Source organism: Colius striatus, chromosome 1 (genome assembly GCF_028858725.1).
Source record: "Colius striatus isolate bColStr4 chromosome 1, bColStr4.1.hap1, whole genome shotgun sequence".
In the NCBI taxonomy this organism is placed as follows: Eukaryota; Metazoa; Chordata; class Aves; order Coliiformes; family Coliidae; genus Colius; species Colius striatus.
Genome location: NC_084759.1, coordinates 119,662,850 through 119,680,710, shown reverse-complemented (window position 1 = coordinate 119,680,710; position 17,861 = coordinate 119,662,850). Strand labels below are relative to the sequence as shown.

General features: G+C 42.8%; 1 protein-coding gene across 2 annotated transcripts in view; it reads left to right on the top strand.

The window, feature by feature from the left end:
- Positions 1-17,861, top strand: part of LSAMP (limbic system associated membrane protein) — a 317,345-nt gene that overhangs the window by 203,150 nt on the left and 96,334 nt on the right. The window lies entirely within an intron of this gene.

The following is a 17,861-nucleotide window of genomic DNA, read 5'->3' as shown; positions in this document are numbered from 1 at the left end:
CCCCCTAAAGATTTATCAGTGGGATAGGAACAAGAAATAAGTTTTTCTTCTCTATACCATGTCCTTTGAGGAGAGAATTCTTTATCTGATTTATTTGTCTGGCAGATATTCTTTCATCTAAAAGGAGTGGGGAAAGCTCCATATGAGTAGTCTTCTGTGATACTCCCATGTATGTAAAGAGTTAAAGAGAGTCTGAGGTAGACAGAGAATAAGCTTTCTGCACGTGCTACAGACAATCAAGCTATCTACTACAATTCAGCAGCAGAAAAAGGAAAAGTAGAGAGGGTTGTAGAGAGGGAGCCGGAGAGAGAAAGATAGTATCACACATTGGAACAGAGCTCAATCCAAAGGCTGCATCCAGAAGTCCTTGGATTTGGAGCCTGTTGTTCAGATTGGGGTAACCAATATTTCCAGTATCATCCCTTCAGCCAAACCAAAGTCTTCCTGATCTTTCAAGTGTGGGAAAGCCAGATATCCAGTTTGTATTTCTAGCCCATTTGTTGCAAAACCAAAAGAAGGGAGACAGGGAAGGACTGCTAGTAAAAGGTAGCATCAGTTGATCATCTGATCTGATGAAGGGAACTCTGCTCCTGTGTAGAATCATCATCATTACCTGACTTTCCTCTTCTGCTGTTCATAGTATCAAGCATGACTGTGCCATTTGCATTTATAAGGAAATAGAACCTATTGTTTTCATCTTTATGTATATATGTATCAGTCTCTCAGTACTCCATTTAGCTCCTTATATTCAAGTAGGAGAGTCTCCTCAGCTATTCCATGAGCACATTGTCCACGTTAAGGGCATTACAAAGATGCCAACTTAAATCTTCATGAAGACTAAGGCCTGGTACACAAGAGATGCATTTTTCTGAGCAGTAATAACGTTCTTGTCCTGACTCATCACTTTGGCTGCATCTTCATGCTTTGTGGGATTTTTTCTCATTCTACTGCCTACTCCATTGTATCAAACACAGATTTCTTTTCTCCCTTTTAAAAAGTGGTCCTCATAGCCACAAATGTTCATTCTGGCTATGCCCTCTGCTGAGCAACAGGACTGGGGAATTCCATCCCTGCTTTGATTCCAGGATCAGTTTTCCTGGATCTATATTCCAGGATGCCCCTTCACACTTTCTCTCCTGTACTGTGTGTATCAGAGGTGTTGCCTTGTTTGTGTCCCTTAGTGCCATCTCATCACCCCCTTCCAATCCATTCTCAGTCCTCCCCTTTAAAGTGAAGCCTGCCAAGCACCTCTTTCCTAATCACCTAGAGCCAGGCAATCCCTAGGCTGTCACCTCCATGTCTCCATGCTTGTTCTCTCTCTTTTTCCCCATTTCAACCCATCTATTGTCTTTTACAGGTACAGAGGAACTGCTTTCAGGCAGACATCAGATATTTGAGCAGCATGTAGCCCAGTAAGACACTTGTCCCAAAATAGGGGACAGAAGGGCTTCTTTTAAATGTTTTCCTTGAAGCTGACAGTTAATATAAATTCCAAATCTATTCCAGAGCTGCTGCAGATAGAAACACGTCTTATCTTGGAGTCTCCCTTTTCCAGAACTGAAAAGCATTTGGGCTTCATTTATGATAGTTTCTAAGACATCTGCTATGCATCAAACAGCTATTTTAGATCATTGTAAAGGTCTCTAAAATATATGTCTTCCTTTGGATTTTGGTGTGGGGTTTTTCGTGGTTAAACTCGTGACTACAGAACTGGAAGAATAAGCATTATTGAGCTTGTGTAGGAGGTTTTGAATGGACAGGTTGTGAAATTAAACCAGCATTGAGGGGCTAGAGGGCCAAATTACTTTTCCTTTGTGCATTCTCCTCAAGGAGTTCATTACTGAATTTGTCTACTGTTTCTTTCATTCATTGACTTTGTCAGTAGTGTTTGTTGGCTAATTACCTGAGTTAGGACCACAGAAATGATTTATTTCTTGTTGGCTGGGAAGTGGAAGATACAAATGCAAAGGGAGAGCAGCGTTGCTACTTATGCAAAGAAGGCAGAGATGCATGTGATAGTTCATCTAAATGCTGCTGGGCCTCAGGAGTGATCATAGCCCATGAAGTGATCATCTGCCTGTCTGAGAAGTTTAAAAAATTGCTTTATAAAGTGTAATACTGCTTCCTTTGCTGATCCTTTGGTGAGCAATTGAACTAGGCATTTTTCTAACATCAACTATAAGTCTTCAAGCACAGAAGCGACCTTTAGGAGAAAACCCTCTCCCTACTTTGTGAGATAGCTAAAGTGTGGTTGTGTTGTAACACAGACATCTGGGAGGAAGGCAGGTAAGGCCAAAAAAGGCGTTAATAATTCCAATAGCAAATGACAACACAGATCAGGTTTACTTAAAGGAAAGTAGGAATGTCATTCCTTGTAGTGATGCAAGTCCTTGCTCTCCACTTGGCCATTTCTCTTCAGATGATTGAGTGACTGGGTTTTGACAGAGCAGATGGAGAGAGTCAGCCAGATCGTTTTCTTCCTTATCAGATAGGCTATTAGGCTGTAAGACATTGGCAACCTGGTTTAACTAATTGCAGATGGTTTAATAGACATTGTTTAGGAGCACAAACAGCTTCATTAGATTTCCTCCTCCAGCTAGCCAAGCTCTTTTCTGGGATCGCTGACCTGCAGCTTCCAACAACAGGCCAGCACCTCCCTATTCATCATCTGATCTCTTTCCTGGGATTGCAGACACGTCCATGGGCTTATTAAGCCTGTCATGCCCTGTGACTTTTGCCATCCCAGTTTATGATGGTAAACCATGGAAAAGACCATAGCAGCCCTCTGAACTGGATTTGTCAGGAAGCTGTGATTTGTTCTGTTTAGAGTGTCATTGAGTATTGGTGATTTGCTACGCAAACTTCACGAGTTAGCGCTTGTCAGCTTTAGAAATATTTCACTAGGGGCTATGCTATAGTCTCATCTCTTGAGAAGAACAAAACCCGAATTCTCTCCTCTGTGACTTTGTACAAGGAGTGGGTGTTATCCTATTGTTTTCTTCTCCTTCATATTAACTCGTAACCTACATGATCTATGGCCTGAAAAGATATAGATTATTTTTTTCTTACTGAATCCAGTCCAATCAAATTTCCAGTAGTTGCACCACAGCCTGGACAAGGTCCCAGGGCCATGTATCACTTATCATGCTGACGTGTTCTGTGTGGGCTACCACAAGCAGCCTACCCATCTACGGCTAGTTGTGTTAGGAGATGCTCCATTTTCCCTGTACCGTGCACCAAGATAACAACTAACACAGCCAAGAAAAAAATCTAGTAAAATAGTTTGCAGATGGTAGGCAGTGCCTGCTTTTGAGCTCATCTTAGTTTCACTTCACATCCTTCCTGACTTATGTTTATTCAGACTAATGCTACTTCTCCCTACCCGTAAGCTGCTGAGATCACAGTCCAGAGGCTTTAACATTTATCATTCCTCATCTCTCCGTCTTATTCAGAGCCATGCTACATGCCTGGTTGACTGAAAAAGAGCTTCCTGGGAAAAATAAAGATTTGTGTATGTTCATATTCTCACCAAGAAACTCCCTCTCAATGAAAGCCCTAAAGAGTGCTCTCTTGTGAATTGGATTATCAGCAATATGGACAGTTGTTGCAAGGTCCTTGCATTACCAGAGATCTGACTTCCAAGCCCTTTGTCCTGGATGAGAGGATAAACACAGAATAAAAAGGCAGCTTCTGTCCTGAGGACCTTGTACTCAAGTTAACAGAGCAGTCTTTTTCCTATGTCTGCTCCTTTCCCACAAAGCATAGGTGGTTGAAATGTCCCTAAGAGCCTTTCTTGTGGGCATTATGGCGAGTGCTGGGACATTGGTATCCCTATATGATGGCAGCCTGAGAGGTTGTGGCAGGGAGATAAAGGAGAGAGATAAAACTCTATTGATCTCTGTGGGGCTCAACTCAAGACTGTATAATTGAGGCTTTTACTGGTTGTGCATAACCATCTGATAAGCAAACAATTAAGTTTTCCTAGGGCAGTTACAGGGTGTTAAACTTGTATAAAACTGCCATGTGTCTCATTCCTGATCCCAGCCTCAGCCCAGAAAGGCCATTTGGTAGAGAGGAGTCTGGATTCTCCCAGATTCTACCTGACAGTCTAGAGATACCCACTTTTGCTCAAAAAGGAGCTTAGTTACTACAGTGGTAATCACAGCATAAAATCCAGTCTAGAGCAAAGCAGAGAAGTATTGATTGCAACACCCAAGTTTCATGTCACAGCATAAAATGAAAGGGGATAGGAAGGCTTGTCAAATATGCCAGTCTGATTCTCCCTAGAGGATGCTAGAAATTCTCATTGAGTCTCAGAGACTTTACCATAGACTGGGAAGTTTAGAAGGGATAGAGAATATAGAAAAGTGCCTGCATACTCTGTGTAATTGAGATGGTATACATATAATATGTTTATAAACAGATGTAGAACTCATTGCCATGGAAAGTTATTTAAAGATGAGGACTTGGCAAGGCTCAAACAGCTTGTGTGTTCCTGAGGATAATGTGAACAAATCTGGATATTCTAGTTATTCACAACAAAAATATTAAAAAGAATGTTAAACTTCACACTTTGGGGCTCAATTACTAGAGATGGGGATGAGACATAAACCAAAAGAGACAGATTATCTCACACCTCCGCTCACTTGTGTATCCTCCTTCAGTAAATGCCGGTCTCCTTGTAGGGCTGAATGCTGAACATGAGGGAAGCAGAGCACCTTCTGAAGGCATGAGATTCAAAATGACCATGCACTTCACACAGACATCTTTGATCTTTATGGCTTGTGCTTGTTTGCCTCTCTTTGCTGTCTAAGCCCAAAGCCTTGCTACTGCACCAGAGAAGTCAGTTTATGTCCAAAAGAGATAAACAGAAAATCCTGAGAGTCACCACAAGTCAAACCTTTAGGCACTAGATGGTGATGAGTGAGATGGGGATTTTCTGGCTATCTAAACCATTTAGATCTAGCCTGCCTCACTGCACCCTTGAAACCTTAGTAAAACAGTTGTGAAAAGGAGTGCTGATTTGGGTTCGATTTTTGATGTTGTTATTGTTTGGGTTTGGTTGGGTTTTTTGTGGTGCTATTGTGCCTGCTCATGTCACCTACTTCTGCCCTTCTAACTGCTTTTGCCTGATCAGGAAATTTAAGATTTACAAAGTGCTTGTTTGACCCTGCATTTGAGGATGTTGAGGGACAGCTGGTGATTTTTAACCAGGTCTCTTTCTTCTTTTTTTTTTTTTTTTTCTTTTTCTTGCATCCTTAAAATACTCTCTGGCAAAAACATGGTCTTGTCTTCAACAATGACCTCTCACTTTGCCTCTTACACACTCCCTCTTTGTTTTAGGACTCCTTCTGAGATGTCTTTTTCTCTCTTGATCTAGTTTTCATCTTATCCAACATTATAGAGGAAGCCAAAAAAAAGGATGCTGTCTCAAAAAAGCCTGGGAAATGAGCCAAAGTTTCAACTTCTTCAGGGTTTCTACAGAAGCCATCCAAAGTCATTTCAGTCTTTATTTGCTTCCCACTTCCACTGGCTCCACATTTTTAACTTTTTTTAGAAGTCCTCTCTTCTTAGTGCATGGCCTACAAGTAGGAATCCCTCTACCCCCTTCCTCACCTATAGTAAACTGAAGTCCAGAATGTGCTTTCTTCCCAACACACTGGAGAGCTTTGATTTCTTCCTTCTGTGAGATACATACACTGCATAGAGTGTAGTTAGTGTAGTGGGACACTGTTGTAGTGCCTCATTCGGTTCCTGAGATCTGCCATGCTGTTTCAGTACAAACACTGTTGATGTATGAAACATTATTTTCTTAGCAGCTTTGATTTCTCTCTCCTGTCCCATGGCAGAGAGGGAGGGCAAAGCTTTATAAGTAGAGTGGCACTTTTGGGGTGCAACCAAGTCTGCTGTAAGGAGGGAATTTGCCTTGTTGCCTTCAGCAGTACTTAGAGGGCAACATTTGGAATCTTCTTGCCAGTGCTTGGCTGCTCCACCTCTGGCAAGATTTTCTGTGTTGTTGCTGGGAAGATGTGTCAGTTGTGTACCAAGTTAGTGGCTTTTCTGCCACATAGAAATTCTGGTCTTTATGGGAATTTGGAGCCTGGTAGAGTGCCTCCATTTTCCTTCTCCCATATGTGTACCACTTACAGTTAGCCATGGTGTCAGAATCTGTTCCATGGCATTTTAAAGGCTTGCATCCATACAAAAACTTTAATCTTCCTACAGAAGAGCAGCATTTTTCTAGCTCATTGTATGCTGTAATGCTGCCATCTCTGCAGCACTGTACAGTCACTATCTCTACCCTCAAGGCTACTGGTTCTCATAGGAGATGTTCCTGATTAGTAGAGACGTTCAGAATCAACTAGTTGCTTCTTTTTCTCCTCACCTTCCATGAGCCAATGTTGAGGGGTCCTAGAAGACTGGACATGGGTGTGAAAACTGAGCACCCAAGAAGATGAGAGGTCAAAATCTTCCATAATTAATGATGACAGGAAAAGAAATTGCCACACTACCATAAGTAGGATCTCAGAAGCAGGCTGATGTGCCTTATCAGATTCTCCGTCATTCACACCAATATAAACCCATCGAAATCAAGTGACTTTTCTGTCATGATTGGGATGAAAAGATGAAAGATCTACTCCCTATACCCTACCTAGTGTGATAGACCCTGTTTTGACCTCCTTCCCTACCAGATTTCTTCATGCTCAAAACCTGCTATCAAGTACTCTTGTATCCTACCTGTAAGTAGTCAATTAGAGCAAAACAAATTGTCTGGAGAGAATGTTACTCAGTGCAAGACACTGTCAGTGTGTGCGTTATCGTGACTCCCTCTAGTGATCTGAACTAACAAGTCTGCTTTGGGTCTCTTGTGCTTGGAGCTACTTGTTCCATTACTGAGTGTCTCTGGGTTCACAGGAACAAAAGGCTGGGTACCATTTTCCCTGCCAACTGAAGGTCACATTCCCCACTGGCAGCTCTGTGTTTACAACTGTTGTTCACATCTGAAAATTTAAATGTGCTTGTAAAGACATAGAGAGGTTGAGTGTGAATTAAAGAGAGAAAAAATTTACAGCATTTAAAATTTAATATTTTCAATTCCAACATCCTTAAGAAAGCTATCCTAAGAAGAAAATGGAAGAGCTGCAATTTTTTTTCCCCTCTTAGCTGTAATTTGCAAGTACTTTCACTTTTGGCAAGCATATTTTCCACTCTCTTCACAGTAGGAAAGAGAGACACCAATAAAAGGAGAAAGTTAAGGTAGTAGCTTATAGCTATTCCCTGCATTTTATTTTTTTTTAATTTAAAGAGAAAGACTTCACCATTTTTGTTATTATGCTGTTATGTGGCTTCAGCTGATCTCAATGACTTCACTAACTTCAGTGCCTGATGTGTTCTGCATTGGAGCCATTGGAGCTCTACCTCCACCCCTACAGCAGTCGCACTGATGAAGCCACTTGGCTTATGTACCGCAGCTCTACCAATAGCTTGAAAATAGCGAGAGAGAGAAAGAGAAAGGAGGGGTGCGGAGAGAAGCAGGAAAGGAAACACGATTTGCAAGATTCTCCTGTGCAGAGACAAACCAAGGGTAAAAAAAAACCAAAAAAACACCAGCTTTAAGGGCAAAACATCCCCCAGACCACTGTGAGGCCAGCTGTCAATCAGCTTCCTCCAGTGCAGACCTTTTCTCATGGGGCTGAATACAGTGGCAGTGGAATTCAGAGTCTCCCAGCTGAAGGCAGTGAGCTATTTTGGTAACACAGGGCTACAATAGGCCCTGCTGATAGAAACACTTGGCCTTTTTTTCCTTCCTCTACCTCTTTTCTGTTTCAGAAATGTGTCTTGAGAACATCCCTCTCCTTCCTATCTGAAGGAAAACATGAGAGACTGAAAACATGATTCAGTGATTTTAATTCTCCTTTAATTTATTTTCTTTTTAGAAACTGCATGTTCAAAGTGTTGTTATTTCATCATTGGTTACTTTTTCTTCCTCTTTGAGCAGCACCTAAAAAATATGACTCTTCTCATGTGCTCTCTATTTTTCCATGCATTGGCTGAACAAATGATCCTCCTTGTAAACTCACAACAAGGGCCCACTACAGTGTTACTGTGGCACAGGAGCAAAGCAGGTAGCAGCAGGAAGGCTGAGAAGGGATGGTGAGTACAAGGCCGTGCAGGGACATGTGAGCTAAAGTCTGAAGCAGCTTTTGAAATTCATGTCCAGTTTGAAGTGACTTGAGTCATTTGAAGGATGAGCATATCCTGCCAAAGGATCAGTATAGGCTACCAGTGAAAAAAGTGTAATGCAGGTGGTGATGTCCTGGGAAAGACATTGATCATAAGATATTTCAGTTGACTGAGGGTTGTGGCAGAGTCAAAGGGTGATGGAGTGAGGACAGAACCGTATCTTAGAATCTCAAGGGTTGGAAGGGACCTTGAAAGATCATCTAGTCCAAATCCCCTGCCAGATCAGGATCACCTAGAGTAGGTCACACAGGATCTCCACCAGGTGGGTTTCGAATGTCATCAGAGAAGGAGACTCAACAACCCATCTGGGTAGCTCATAGAGCCCACATACTGTCCTGGCTTATGTCCCAGGAAAGGCACCAGTGGGAGATGAGGCAGCTGCAGTCTGGGATAGGCAGAGGGAAGAGCAGTGCAGCCTCTTAGAGGGTCCTTGAGCATCTCAGAAGGGTGGCTGAGGGTCAGGGACCTTTTGCATGTACCTGGCTGAGAATTATGGGCAGGGTTATCTTAGAACACGTACTGTAACAGACGACATATGTCATTGCCACTATCCTAAGGGGGGATCTCATTATCACTTAAAAGTATTCACAGGCTGCCCAGGGAGGGTATAAAGTGTCATTCTCTGGAGGTTTTCAAAACCCTCCTGGACACGTTCCTGTGTGACCTGATCAAGGTGAACCTGCTTTTAGCAGGGGAAGTGGACTGGATGATCTCTAGAGATTCCTTCCAAACCCTGCCATTCTATGATTCCATGATCCTTACCTGCTGTGCAGCTTGTAGATCTGTAAAAGCCACATGAGTATGCATGTGAATGCTGCTGTATGCATTATCTGTGAGCATTTTACTGTGTGTTCATTTCTATGTTCACTGTGATGGTGTCTGCACATGCATTTTGCTGCATAGGTAAGCTTTTTGATCTTTACCAGCCTTATGCACCAACCTCAAAGGCTTGCATTTTCTTAATGGTAGAATTGTGAAAGATAGCAGTAAGCCTGTAAAATAAAAGCAAGGGAGACAAAAGATGTTATCCTGAGTCATATTTTACCTGCCATCCTTTGGCTGCGGAGTGTGGATCTGTACAGCTGTCCAAAGCCTGTCTGTATAGTCTAAACTACAGCTGCATGAAGAGGACAGAGAATAGGTATTTTTAGTGTCAATCATTATGACAGACAAAACTTCAGAAATTCCTTAAATTATGAAAGCTCAGATCAGGTTCCAAACTTTGCAACTCCAGCCTCCCTCTGACATGCTCACTTGTATCTGTTGCATTTATCTCTGCCGTACTTGGGCATCTTCCAAGCAAATAAATAATTGGTTCCTGCTTCTGTCTACCCGTCTGCCCAAAGGACTTAAAGTTAATTTGTGCTGTCTTTTAGTCTTTGGGTAAAGAGTGCTGTTGTAAAAGGAAGTCAGGGCATATATAGATAGATGGTGCTTGCACCATGATGTGCCCCCGTTTCCTGTGGGATGATCTACAACTACTTGACTGCGGTGAGGATGATTTCTTGTAGCTCTTGGGAAATCTTCAGACAACAACACAGGTGTAGATGGGAAGTCCACTTTTCCTAGATAGTTCTTCAGCTCAGAAGCCTGGACCTACATGTACCATAACTTATGCAAAATACAGGTACATAGAGAGGCAAGTCACTCTAGATGAGAAACTAGGTTGTCCCTCAGGAAATGCCAGAATGGATCCATGCACACAGCAGAGGCTGAGAGCTACGTGGGGAGAACAAAGTCACATTTGCTGTGCAGCATCTCATGTGTGAGATGAGAGAAGGAGACTATTAACTGGAACAGACAAAAGTAATTAGAGGAATAAAATAATAGATTAATGAACAGCCATTGTCAGGAGAACCTATTAATTATCAATAGAGGATTTCCTTCAAAGTTCAGGCTGGCTGAGGGCATGCCAGATAGCAACCAAAACTCTAGTCCTGTTTAAGGAAGCTGCTGGGGAATAAGTGGCACAGAGTGTCTGGAGAATGATGGCAGAGGTTAAGTTAAATCCTTCCTTTGAATCTCCTCTTATGTGTGGCTCAGGTAATAGGTAGGAAGGAAGGGAATCTGGAAAATGCTAGATTGTATCTAACTGATGTTAATAATGGCACAATAAAAATGCTCTGATAAGAACACATTAAAGTTGCACAGTTAAGTATTCACAAGCCAGGTAAGGTGAGATTTAAGGTTACAAATGCAACCTTAACTCTTCTCCTGCTGAGTGTACCTTAGCAGGCAGCCTCTAATTAAGGGGCATCAGGCTATTTCTCAAGCAATATATCATAACATTGGTTAATGCTCTCTTCAGCTTTGGATGGGTGCACACAGTCTCTTGTAATATTAAGGTTTTTGTTTGTGTGTGCCTGGTGAAACACTAGAGTCTATTTTAATTATAGCACTAAGAATATTGCATTAGTTGTACTTGAACCAAACATGGTAGTTTAGACACAGGATCCACTGCTTCGATACAGGGCATGCTACCATCAGTTCTCTTAGGTCACCCTTTCATGTGTCAGAAAGAAATCAGTGTGGAAGATTTGACATTAGCTGCAAGTAAGCGTTGAATGTGGACTTTTCCTTTCTAAGGACTGATTTTAATTTTTTTTAGCTCAACATATTGTGTTTTTGTGACTGGTTGCCTTACTGAACAGGGTGAGATGTTACTCTGTTCCACAAGACTGTGCCAGAACAGATGCATTTCTTCTGCTGCCCAGGAGGTAACCATTCACGTATCAACATATCTTCCTTTCAGAGCTCCTACATTTACAACTTTCAGTCTCATTGCTTGTACAATGGTTGTGATAAATTGGGAAAGAGAGAAAACGTAAAGGGCGAATCAGTTCTTGGGGAACATTGCAGCAGTGAACAGATTCAATGGATTTAAACCACACATCATAGATCTGACATCCATCCTTAATAGTAATGCTGAGTCGTTAGTACGCCCATTGAACACGGGAAGACATCCCTTCTGCTGTGTTAAGTCCTTGAGTAAAAACCTCTGTCCTTCCCTGCATAACCTTATTGCAATAGTCTTAAATTTTTTACAAACCTCCATCAATGTACCTGGCAAATATGACCTGCGGCAAATATGACCTGCAGCATCTCCTGCTATCTCACTGCTTCTTCTGGCAGCTAGGTAGGGATGGCACAAATATCCAACATTGTTGGACTGTGAGTGTCATAAAATCTGTTGGGCATCATGTGAGTTGGGGTGCAGACTTGCATGCGTGTTTGAGAGTGTCTAAAGCAGTTTGGATGCCCTGAGCTTTATATTCTGCATTGTGGATCACTATCCAAAGAACAGATGGGGTAACAGGAACAGCAAAAGCAAAGGCAGAAATTTTAGCAGCAGCCAGAGATCTCTAGGTATTTTAAGTGCTTCCAAGTGTGTATTCGGTTCTCCTCAGCAAGAAACAACTGCGTTGTGAGATCTGTGCCTTAGAGGCAGGTGCAGGCTGGTCAACGTGGAACAGAAGCTCATCAAGAGGGTTATATGTGAAAAGGAAAGGTCACATAACCCCAGATGGCCCTCCAGGAGACAGGCATCAGCTGGCCATGGGGGAACAGAGCCTATGTGCAAGGTACAAGAGAACAAATACGAGGAGGCAAGGTTAGAGAATTTCATAGAAAGCCCCTAGCATGGCAAAAAATGCTGATTGATTTCCATAGACCTGCATGGATCTGAAGCGAGCTAAAAATTTCCTCACTCAGAGACTTTGGGGATCACTGAGCAGAGTTTGTTTAAAAGAAATGAGCTTCATCTGAGAGGTTTTGCAACTTGTGCTAATGAGAGTCTGTCTGTCAAACTTAAGTGGCATCAAGTGGCTCTGAACAAGGGCTCTTGGGCGTTAAATGGTTCCTACCAAATACCAAGCCCATTACCATGATTGGCTGTTATAGCCCTCTAAACGGCAAAAGTGATTAAATTGGTCATTATGAAACATTGAAGATGCATAATTATGAAAAATAAGACTTGAGTAAGAGGAGATTTCATCTCACTCACTGCTTTGTATGTCAAGGAGGAATCAACGTAGAAATGTTTTAAAAGCAGCCGAGGGTTGCCCCTTGTCTGGTTTTCTCCTGACAGTCTGGGAATCATGAATGTGTTTGGAAGTGAAGGTGTTTCTCTGGTCTCTAGGCTGATACATGAGCTGGAGACCAAGCGTCCCAAGTCCTCTCCGTGTAAGGACCTTTCCTCCTTGTCGGGGAGGCTTTGACTCCCTGCTATCCCTTACTTGTCACCTCTTCTCAGTAATATGCCATGGGTCAAATCCAACCCATCCAGCTGCATGCAGGAATAAGGTATGAACGTGTTGGGTCCTGTCAAGACAGATAGCAGAGGTAGCTCTCCTGAAGCCACAGAAGTGCAGCATACAGCAGCCTGAGTGGTCAAGGGAGGTTACACAGGGCCCAGACAGCTCCAGCAAATCAGTGAATGCCAAAAAAGTGACACATTGGCATATTTAGTCACCAATGAGGTGGAGACACAACTGAGTATTGAAGGTTTTTCAGGAAACTGCTGTGGGAGGCCTTGAGATGCTACCTGTGCCAGGTAAACCAAGCTCTGCCTGTCTCTCCCTCTTTTTTTGCTAAGGTGAGGTCCAGAGCATAACTTTCCTTGTTCCACCTGGCACATCAGACACTCCTGCCTTATTTGAGAGGGAAGGATTTATGTCCTCAGTGTGTCAAGCTCAGACATCGTTGCAGGGATAGGCACAGGTACAATTTCTCATCCTAGGAAACCCTCAGCTGTTCCAGAGGGCTGTTTTCCATGCCATGGAGAAGGGCTTTCTGGGAGCCAGTTTAATGAAAGTTGATTGCAAAAATGAAGTGTCACTGGCTTTTGGTCACTGTATACAAAGGGACACAGGACGCTGAGTATCTATGAAGCTGTAGAGATGGGTGAGGGGATTGAATAAGGTGTTGCAGAGGCGTTATGCATCTTTGAACTTATATTTTTGAGGGGAAAGGGTTGTGCAGTTCTACTTGTGAAAAATGGATGGCCTCTTGCCTTAATAGCAGCTCTCTTTCCTGTTTTTGGGCAACTCTGCAATTGAGACCAGTGCTTTACACCCTTCCTGCTCTCCTAGCACTGCCTCCCAGCTGGATCAGTACCCCTCCCTGTTGCTTTGGAGCACCCCTCAAATGTTGTTCTCCCGTTGAATAGGCTGGAATAACACCAATCACAGATCGGGATACATGCACGGTGTATCTCTTGCACAACTCAGTCAACCTAGACCTCCTAAAGCTCTAATGTTCCCAGTTTGCACAGATCTTCAGCAGATTATTTACAGATTATTTATTTATTTAATCATGGTACTTTTTTTTTCTTTTTTTTTTTTTTTACTTTTCTGCTTCTTTGGCACCACCTCAGCCCTTGAAGTTTTATAGGTTCATTAGAAAAAGTAATAGTGATGCTGAGTTATGCACAGCCTCTGGGGCCCTCTGCTCTCCTTCGGTTGCTGCACTTCTCTCTAGGTGGGTGCCAGCTGAGCCTGAGTCCTTGTTTCTCTTGTTGAAACTAAGTGGTCACAAGGGATATGCTGATATTTATATTCCCTTATTCTTGTATCTGATATGTAATGTATTAGCAAATCCTACTTGAAGCTCTGCTGACCCTTCATCTCCCTCATCTATCACAGAATCATAGAATGGCAGGGGTTGGAGGAGAACTCTAGAGGTCATCTAGTCTAAGACCCTGCTAATCGATCAGGTCACTCAGGACCATGTCCAGATGGGTTTTGAAAACTTCCAGAGAAGGAGATTCCATACCCTCCTTGGACAACCTTTCAAAGGAAAGAAGTCTTTTTGTGTTCCAGCTTGTGCCCATTACCCCTTGTCCTGTCACTGGACACTACAGAAAAAAGCATCACCCCATCCTCCTGACTTGTGCCCTTTAGGTGCTTACAAGTATCAATAAGGTCTTCCCTCGATCTTTTCTTTTCCAGGCCAAGTTTTCCAGTCACAGTTCCTGAAGCCTTTCCTCATAAGAAAGATACTCCTCTGATGTCCCTCTGCTGGACCCTCTCCAGCAGTTCTCTGTCCCTCTTGAGTTGGGGAGACCAGAACTGGACACAGGACTCAGATGAGGCCTCACCAGGGCAGAGTGGAGGGGGCACAAAACCTCCCTCGACCTGCTGGCAACACTCTTGATGCATCCCAGGACGCCATTGGCCTCCTTGGCCACAAGGCCACATTACTGCCTCATGTTCAGCTTGTTATCAGCTAGGACTCCCAGATCTCTCTCTGCAGAGCTGCTCTCCAGCAGTTCAATCTCCAGCCTGTACTGGTGCATGGGGTTGCTCCTCCCCAGATGCAGGACTCTGCACTTGTCCTTTGTTGAACATCATGAGGTTCCTCTCTGCCCAGCTCTCAGATCTGTCCAGATCTTGCTGATCAGCAGCACAGTTTTCCCATGTAGCAGCCACTATCTGTCTCTGCCCTCCTTCCATCCTCACGTGACAATTGATGATGAGTATCTTTCAGGAACTTGGTTTATTTGCAAATCAAATACCTTTAAAAATTGACTGAGCATTGCATAGTATCAGAGTATGTCATTTGAGGCATTAGTCACTTTCAAGAAAATACTCCATACATGTGTCAATTTTGACATTATTCATATCCCAGAAGAGAAATAATGTCATCTGCATAAGTACGTGAGAGTATGTGGAGCCATCTAGTCAGCTGACTTGTCATATAACTTAACATATACTATCCCCAGTTCTCCTGTGGTTACTGTAGTCAAAATAAATTGTGCTGTGTCTCAAATGGAAAGCCAAGTATTTCTGCCTTTTCAGTACACTACAGTCTTCACTGAGATGAAGTTGTAACACACCCCTTGGCACCTACCCATGCCTCCAAAACTGGGCTACTCAGCCAAACTTGATCTGTCTGAAAAACTGCTTGTATTAATTTAAAATGAATTAGAACATCCTGAAAAGTTTCAGTCCACTCTTGGGGTGCTGAACAGAAGACGGCTTGTAAAAATGGATTGATTTCATTCCTTAAGATGTTTTTCTCTTTTTTTTCATGGCTTCTTGTAATTTGCACATAGTTGTTGGCTTAAATCCCCAGCAGTACTGGAAAAGATTATTCTTTGTAAGGGTAAATGTTATTCACGAGATGCAGAATTTCATTATTGCAACTCTCTTCCAGAAAACACTGTGACCAGTAAGAGGTTCTTTGCCTACACAGTAGCTTGTAGGCATGTTTTTTTTGTTGGTTTTTTTTTTTTTTTTTTTAAGAAAAAGAGTCTACATTTAAAATTCTTCAAAATGAGGAATAAATTTGTCTAAGACTTTCCGTATTATTGGCCTAGCTTATGCTGAAATATAATAGGGTTGTGCTTAACATTATCTGTGGACTTCACGCTGAGTGTGTGTATCAGAGCCGAGATCACTTGAGGATTAAGCTTTCTCATTCAAAACATTTCCCTGACAAAAAAAAATAAAATCCCAGATGCCTCTAAGTCCTTTATTTATGTTCAGGGAACAATTTTTCAGGAAAATATTACAGAGCTTGGAGAGGGGAGAATAAGTGAAAAACTGAGCTGGATTTCACACGTGGAACATTTTCCCAGCCGTTTCTCATTTTATAATGTGGACCATAATCCCCAACTGCTTTTTAATCTGTTGCTCTTGACAAGAGTGACTTGGAGATGATAAAAAATGGGGTGAGGGGCAGAGGGCAAACTCAGTTATATAATCAGAGTTGTTTTCACGTAGTTTGGAAAGGCATCAAGACTACCTGAAAGTTTACAGCCTTCATGGCCAGGGTGTCAGTTTCTGGAAACTGTACAGGGAATTGTACCTAAACAGGGACCTCATGTGTTTCCAACTTAACCATGAATATACTAGCAGCAAATATTGCCTCATGGCTATGGTCTTACTTGTAACATCAATCTATCTTTCCTGTATGTTGTGTCTCCATTTGCCAGTTCTTATTTTGAATATAGTGGTTATACAATGTCAATAAATAGAAAATGGACTATTGCAAATTCTGCGTTTCCTCCTCTCAAAACCTGACTTGGAAATTCAAATTTAAGGATGTAAACAGAATTCCCTTGGACTCATCTTCATATTGCTATGGCAGATGGTGTGCATCATCTTTAACATGCTGGAAACAGGTTCACAGGGAGACAGCTTTTTCAGAAAAGTTGTCCAGATTCCCTAGAAGTGACTTTAAAACATAACAGTACCATCAAAATGCCAACATTAGCAAAGGCTACTCATTTAACTGCAAACCCAAAGACCAGACCACCTACTACCTGTTGTTTACTGCACGTCAGCCTAGTAAAGGTGAGGATGTGGCAAAAACCCGTGTACCAGTGCAATCCCTCTGTTACTTGATTGTCCTTTCCCTCATCATTTGTAACATAGACTGTTTCCTCTTCAGAATTTCTCAGGTCAAGAATAGAAAGTAGAATGAGATACACTTGTCAATAGCTCTTCCTCTAAAGCCTGCATAATTTATATGCAGGCAATAACTAAATTGTGCCTGTGAGGAAAGAGAGGGCTGGTTGAGCAATTTTAAGCAATCCTTTCCCATATGCATTTTTCAGTGTTCTGAAGGCCATTTTAAAAGGTAACTTTACTTAAGTTCCTGGACTTGCAAAAATGTGAAGCAGCAGGGTAATTGAAACCATGCAGCCATGTACTGAGGTGATACACAAGAAGATAAGAACATTTCCTCTCTCAGGATGCTATTCCCTCAAGGGGTATGGCAGTCTGCAAAGTGTTTGCCCTATAAATGTGGTACTTGGGACAATATTACTGTTGGAGTCCCTGCTCATATCAGAGGCTGGAAGTTTGGAGGCTATGAGAATGAAAGGGCAGTAGATGTCAGAGAGCTTGGAGCAGACACTCGTGGGGAGAAGACGACTGCCCTACATGATGCCTGTCACAAGCAGAAACCCAGTATACAGGCATTTCATAAACAGCATCCTTGAGGACACCAAGATTAGGCTCCCCCTGCGTTTGCTTCTTCAGCTCATTAAATAAGCGCTGCCATGGGACTACAGGCTGATCAGGGCTAGAGACTGAGCCTCCCAGCCACTGAATTTCTTCTGAACTTTCAAGTGCAGGGAAGAGCAAAGCCCCTCTTCTCTCCACAAAGACAAAACATTTACATCGGCTCTGGAGCTTGTCCCAGGTTGTATCCCCACCATGCCACAATGCAGTTGTCAGAGATGCACTCCCCTCTTCTGTCTGCCTCATTTCACTGGGAATCGACTCTTCTCACCATATCAGTGTCAGAAAACAGTATTCATAGCCTCTTCCCTCCTTTCCCCTGCTTGGTTGCTGGCAGCTGCTCTTCCACCTCCTCCTTGCGCTTGAGAAACCTGCCACACTAATGGGATCCTCCTGCAAGCTCTTAATTGAAAGGAATTTCTGCCTGGCCTGGAGATGTCAGGAGGCTGACGGAGACGTGTTTCTGTAAAATGAGGCTTGATCTTCAGTGCAACAGGCAGTGTCTGGATCACTGAGAATCCTTCACACTTGCTGGCTGCAGCCGGCTTTTCAATAGGGGATATTAATTAAGGTGCGGCTGTCAGGGAGTGGGTGCTGGAGGTCCCTCCGGCTCGGCTGCCAGCTCTCCCTCTGCAACGCGGCCTGTGA